General features: G+C 42.9%; 1 pseudogene; it reads left to right on the forward strand.

Annotated features, from left to right (window-relative positions):
- Positions 1-6,105: 6,105 nt before the first annotated feature.
- LOC141422927 (small nucleolar RNA SNORA61) lies at positions 6,106-6,224 on the forward strand (annotated as a pseudogene).
- The last annotated feature ends 488 nt before the right edge of the window (positions 6,225-6,712 follow it).

Here is a 6,712-nt window from a genome sequence, read left to right on the forward strand (position 1 = left end):
ATGCCAAGAGGTAGTGACAGACCTCTTCCTGATAACTTTGAACCTTTTTGAAATATGGATAAATTATGTTTGATCAGGATTTGTATGGGTCTCTCTAGAAACATCCTAAATTCCTAATTATGGCACTAACCTGCAAGACTTCACTGCAGGGTGAATTTGATCAAAGTACATTGTATGTATGTATGGAAATATTACAATGAAACTTCTTTGTATAATTAATGTATGCTAATAAGAGAAAAGAAAGACTGGGTACAGTTCCTGCTTCTATGGCATGATCTATAGTGGCCGTAGCTCAGACCACCTCCCTTCTGTGCTGTTTCTTGTCTGCGCCATGATGTGAGAAAGGTTGGGAACTTCCCACCCTATTTTCTATTTTTGCTTAAAATATAGCAATGGTAGTGTCCTCTGCTTTCCCACCCTTCAACCCCCTGATGACCTTTCATGCTTCTTAGAGACTGTGACTGAGTCTTGAAACCAGTGAGCCTCTGCTTCCTTGCCAAAGGACAGATGCTCCATGGGGCAGGCTAAGAGCCCAGAGAATGTTTTCTGGGGCAAGGACAGCCCACCTCACTAGGCATTAGCCTTGGCCCCAGCAGTTGAACTCGGGTTCTGTAAGGAGGTGGCAACTGTACACCTGAAGGTTTGTGATTCATTTCCCCCAAGTCAATGTTCAAGTTGTTCTGAAGTTCTGAAATATTTGTATTGTTTTTCAAAGCATTTCTTTCCTCATCTCTAACTCCATGTATTTATTTTATTTTATTTTTGCTGGGACTGGGACTTGAACTCAGGGGTTCACACTTGCTAGGCAGGCAGTATACTGCTTGAGCCACACCTCCAGCCCTCTAACTCCATCTTTTTTAAAGCCTTCTAGATCCAATTTTTAAAAATTTTCTTAGGCATAAGATATATATAAGCCCGGCATGAAAGACTGTTAATAAATGTACGCTGGCCTTAACACAAAAAGTGACCATGTTCATTACCAGCTGTAAGTGCTCTAGAGGAATTTTCCCAGTACCAAAAAAGAAAAGTATTGGGTTCTTCAGCAAAACAAAAAAAAGAAAATATTTGTTAAATGGATATCTTTTTTAAAAATAGATTCTCTGAGACTAAATCCAGCAGGTACCATCAATGCATCATCATCAGGGATGTGATGTAATATATAGAATATTTGCTTAATAATGCACAGAAGAACCCCAAGCAAACAAAATGGTAAAACCTTTCCTTCATTGTTTTTTTCTTTGTCCACAGATAATGTAAATACAACTCAACATTTGGACCATTGGCAAAACCCTCTGTCCTCGAAAGACGCAACCATAAATAAGATAGGTTTCCATACTTTATACCTCTAAGCTTGCTGGGATTTCAGTTGTATGCAGAGTACTTATTTCTTTAAAAAAATTTCTTATTTCTTTAGTAGAAATTCCATCTGCTCTTACATATTTAACTTCCTCCTCTACTTTCTTTGGGGTAGGGAGTGGTACAGTGCCATATCTGACTTCATATAGATATGCAATCAATATCAACCCCAAATAACCGTATCTTCATAAAAGCAAGCCTTAATTACTCTTCATAGTCTAAGTACGCAGATATGTGCGTGCACACACATGGATTGGAATCCTCTACAAATGCACTCTGTGAGCTCCCAGCAGTTTTCATCAAGACAGTGGCATAAATTGTGCCAGCCTGGAGTCCTGCCTCTTTGACACACAACTGATTCATTCCACCTGCCAAGTGGCCAGTTTGGAACTTGTCAATTCACTCCTGGGACAACCATGCTGTATTTGTAAGCACACATTTCTGTTGCTTACCTATCCCCCATCTCTTCTGTATTGCTGAATTGTCCTTCAGTTCGTCACCCCTCCAGCACTGCCGAGTGACCGAGACAGCACAGAATGGGAGACCTCACTGCTTATTGATTGGGGCCCACAGAAGACTGCAAGTCTTAGTCCCCAGCCCTGGGCAGGGCTATGTGACACACACACCCTGGTGGATGAACTGTGCAGGGAAGGGATTGTTATTTCTGGCAGAAAGCACAGGCATGGCCGGGGTGATGAGGAGGCAGCACACCCCAGGCTTCTGTCAAGGTGCATTTCCAAGTGACTATGTAGAACAGAGTCTGCCAATGCAAGTGGAGGCTATCACAGAAGCTGGAAATGCAGGTGGCTGTGTCAAGCACTGAGCTTTGGGGCTATTGGTTTCTGCACTTGCCTGATGAATCCAGTGACTTTGTTGGCCCCACCTGGGCTAGGTCCCCCATACACACATACATATACAAACACCCCAAAAGTGTTCTGCACATTCTCCAGCATGCCTGCTTTGTGATCCTGGAGAAGGACATATAGATTTAGTTGCATGGACAGGAACTCCTCAAGGGTCCCCTCCTCCTCAAGAAACACCACCTTCTGGGTCATCCCAGCAATCCTCCTGAGTTGCTTCCAAGCATCTTTCTGCACATCCAGGAAGACACCTGCTGGGAAGCCCTGTCCAGCCAGGACACTGCCAGCAGCCTCCTTCCAGGAAGCTCTGGCCCAGCTCCTCCCAGATGCCACCCTTAGCTGGCTCCCTGCTGAATTCAAACCACCCACCCCATTCTTTATCCTCCCCTCCCGTTTTCCCAAAAATGAGACAAAAATTTGCCTCAGGACTTATTGGAACTGCTACTTCCTCCCACATTCTTAAGTGAACACTCACATTTCTGTATTGTGTCTCTCTCCTCCCATAGAAAAACTCAGCCCCTGTCCTCTGAGAGCCAGAAGGCAGGATCTGAAATCCATCCCAAGGTGACAGGATGATCTCGTGGGTTATAGCATCAATTCCTGAGCAGATGCTTCCAGCTAAAACTCCTTTGGGCTCCATTTCAGATTTTCCAGGGTTTCCTTGTCTTCAGATTAAGCCTGCCCCTTCCTATTATTTTTAGATTTGATTTTACGCCTTGTAAAAGACCAGGAGTAGAGAATTTTTGTGGGGACGGAAGAAAAAAAAATTTTTTTTCTTTTTTAATTAAGAGCAGATGACAGACAACTCATGGAAAAATGACAGACAACTCATGGAAAAATAATAGGAGTCAAACTGTCTCTGCTCTCATCAGAGCATGTCCTCCATAGGGCACAACTGAGCAGAGCAGCAATGATGCTCACCAAGTCTCCCCTACCTTTTCTAGAAAACTCACTTTATCTAAAGATGGCGAGAGGATTCCACAGAAAGCTGCAGTGCTATTCAGCCTTGCCATTCACCCTCACAGAGCACTAGTGGCTCAGAGCTGGGAGAGAACCTCTATGGTGATCTTCCTATTAGCAGGAGGTACCCAGGGCCAAAGAGGTCAAAGAGGTGACCAAGATGGTTCAGCATCTTGATGACTCTCTAGTCCCATCCTCTAACCATGGAGTTTGTCCACCAAATCCAGCTTCTCAACCGCCCCCACGTCAGGGGAAAGGGCCCTCTGCGTTTGTACCCAGTTGCAGTCCTGGGGAACTAGGAATTGTACAATGCTAAAAGGATAAGCTTTCATTCATTCTTCTACACAATTGCAACGCTGTTACCTCTTTTCCACCCACTTTCTATTTGTATTTTCTTTTCTCTCAACCAAATCTAGTCTCAAGCATCCTCTGAGCTTGACACTTTATTTGCTTGCCTGTTTGTTAAATTCCAGATTTTCTTACAAGTCTTCATCTAGGTTCAGTCTTCAAAATCACTTTCCTATTAAATGTGTTTGCAGTTCTGGTCTCTACTCCCAGGTAACTCATACCAACTGGAACACAGCATTCATTGTAGTAATAGCGTGGAACTAGGTTTTGTATTATCCAGCTCCTGTCTTTCTTCCTCGTTCTCTGATGTATAAGAGGAAAGCTATGGGCAGAAGTGGCCAAATGGATTGATTAGAGATTATCAGCTAGACTAAGCCAGGGATGACCTGATGAGGACAAATTCAATTCATGTCATGTGGCAGACAGAAAAGGTGTGTATTCTAGAAGCTCTATCTTGCTTAGTAGGAAAATTAAGACTTTTGATTGCAAAAGACAGAAACTCAAAGTAGCTTGACCAAAGAGAAAAACTTATTAGTTTAGGCACTCAGATAGTTCCAGGTGTGGTGGCACACACCTGCAATCCCAGCACTCAGGAGGCTTAGGCAGGAGGATCTAGAGTTTGAACTCTAGGCTGGCCTTGAGGCCAGCCTCTCTCTTCTCTGCATCTTACTGTGATTTTATTTCCCTCAGATTGGCTTTGTCCATGTAGTGCAACCATGAGCTCATCTTTGTTCCCCAGCTTCACCGGAAGGGAAGGATTAGCTCTCTTGCCCCATTTCCAGTTGCAAATCCCCCAAGCAGTGACTCCACTGACCCAAGGACAGTCAAGCGTCTACCCTACCCCCAGATACTGAGGGGAAACCACTGAGGTCCCTGCAGTCACCTTAACAGACAACTACCACCACATGTGATGGTGGGCAAGCACCCTAACTTCTGTGAGCCTGGTTTCTTCATTGTAAAATGAAAAAGCGAGTGTGTGGGGGGGAGGGCATAAATAATACCTTCTTTAAAGAACTGCTGATCATTTTACATAAATAACCCTTGTCGAAGACTGATACGGTGTCTGCCATATATGAAGTATCAATAAATGTTCATTTTTCTTCCAAGGTGAGTCTTAAAGTCAAGGAAGAAGTCAGCATGAAAAAATGGAGAGGAAAATTACTTGAAGTGCAGGGAACCGGATGGGAAATGCCATACAATTTAGAGTAAGAGGCACTACAGGAGTTGTTAAAAAGAGGTATAATTGAGCCTTAAATCATCCCCACCCATGAATCACCCACAAGATCTGTGTTTTGGACAAGGGGGGGGCAGCATAAGCTATTGGGAGCCTGGATGGTCAAGTTGACCAATTAATCTGTAGCTGGTGACACATTTTTCGCTATCAAGGGGAAGATTATTTCAGTCAAGTAACATTTTAGGGCAAATATAAAAAGAATTGTAAAAGATTTGGGTTTTGATGAAGTCTGAAGAGCAAAAGCTGCATTTGCTTCTATTCCCTTTATAACATTTTGGAGTCAGGCCAATGAACATAGCCAGCTGTGCAGTTGGAGAGCTTGAATTTACTACTGCTTCCACAGCAATGCTCCCGTGTTGTCCTCCCTCACATTTCATCCTTCAGTTTTAGGGAAAGAAAAAAGAGGCTTCATGTTATACATTTCTTAGGTAAGATTACTATACCTATGAAGCACAAGCAATCCATAGACAGTAAGGTTTCCTGTTTTCCCAAAGCTTAAAGAGTTCAGTGCATCTAAGGCTTAGTGTTTTTACATCAAATCAACTGGCCAACATCTGTTCTTGATGACTAATTTGAAATATAATACCTTAGTGGTGGCACTAAATCAAACTCTACCCCATCTCTTTGTTCCTGGTCCTTTTCTTTGGTATTCCCCATAGCATCGGTTCCTCTGGTTTTTACGTGAACATGACATCTAACAACTCAATAGAATTCACCTGCCTTGAATTCCATTTCCCTAGACACACATGACCTACTCACGGCAATGACCATACTCTGCATCACCTGTGGTGTGGGACGTCTTTTGGGACAGTACTGGGATTTGAACTCAGGACCTTGCACTTCCTAGGCAGGTACTCTACCTTTTGAGCCACACCCCCATTCCTGGTGTATGGAATCTTATACAAGTGAACTTAGGACTTACCAGTTTCAGTCCGTCTCTGGAGCTTTTACTTAGCTCAGATCCTGGCCCCTTATTCCAGCACACAGACACCTTCTCGCTCTTACTTTCATCATCAGTACTTTGATCTTAATCAAAGACTGCCTGGCATTACAATTTAAGTTTTGCATGCCTATATCTGAGTACCTGTCCAATAGACTCAGTACAATGTCCAGCAAAATGCCATTGTTCCACAAATAAATGCATGCATGGACTGGAAGAATGGCTCAAGCAGCAAGAACGCCTGCCTAACAAGCATGAGGCCAGGCCATGAGTTCAAACCCCAGTGCTGCCAAATAAATAAACAAATGCATGAGTGAGTAAGTAGAATGCCTTCTACACAGGTTGGCATCTTTAGTCTTTGAGAACTAAGCTCTACGTCCAACTTGAGTCTAAAAACAGCAGATTTAACCCTCTGGTTTCCTTTCCTGTCAGATCCAAACTCTGGTCTTGGTGGTTGTAAAAGGAGGGAAAGTGCCTCACAGCCCTGTAGCCTGGCCTATAGCACGTGGGCTAGTTTCAAACAGGATTGAATTCTCTTTGAACTTGTTTCCTCCTTCCCTGTAAAATGGGGGTTAATCTGAGGATTAAAGAGGTTCCTCAAAAAAAAAAATCAATCAATAAATTTTAAAAATCAATCAAAAAATAAAAAGCAATTTTGTTTCAACTTTGTCAGTTACTCTTATATCATATTATCTCATGATTCTGGAGAAGCTAAGATCAGCATATGGAAATAAGATGACATTGAGCTGTGGTCAGCCAAAGGGATAGAGATTGGGCATGTATCTGAAATCCTGGTCCAAGAACTGCACTGTGTCCTTGCTCAATCACCAAAGAGCTGAATCTATGTTCCATAATAAGTCATGTACTCATCCTGAGCCCCCAAAAATCCACAGACATCTACCAATAAATATATGTATAGGCTTCCAACTCTACATCAGCAGAACAAAGTCCTGCAGGATTCAGACGCATCCTTTTGAAATTCTAAGTCATGGGCCATTGACAACTAGTTACTTT

This window comes from Castor canadensis, chromosome 4 (assembly GCF_047511655.1).
Source record: "Castor canadensis chromosome 4, mCasCan1.hap1v2, whole genome shotgun sequence".
NCBI lineage: Eukaryota > Metazoa > Chordata > Mammalia > Rodentia > Castoridae > Castor > Castor canadensis.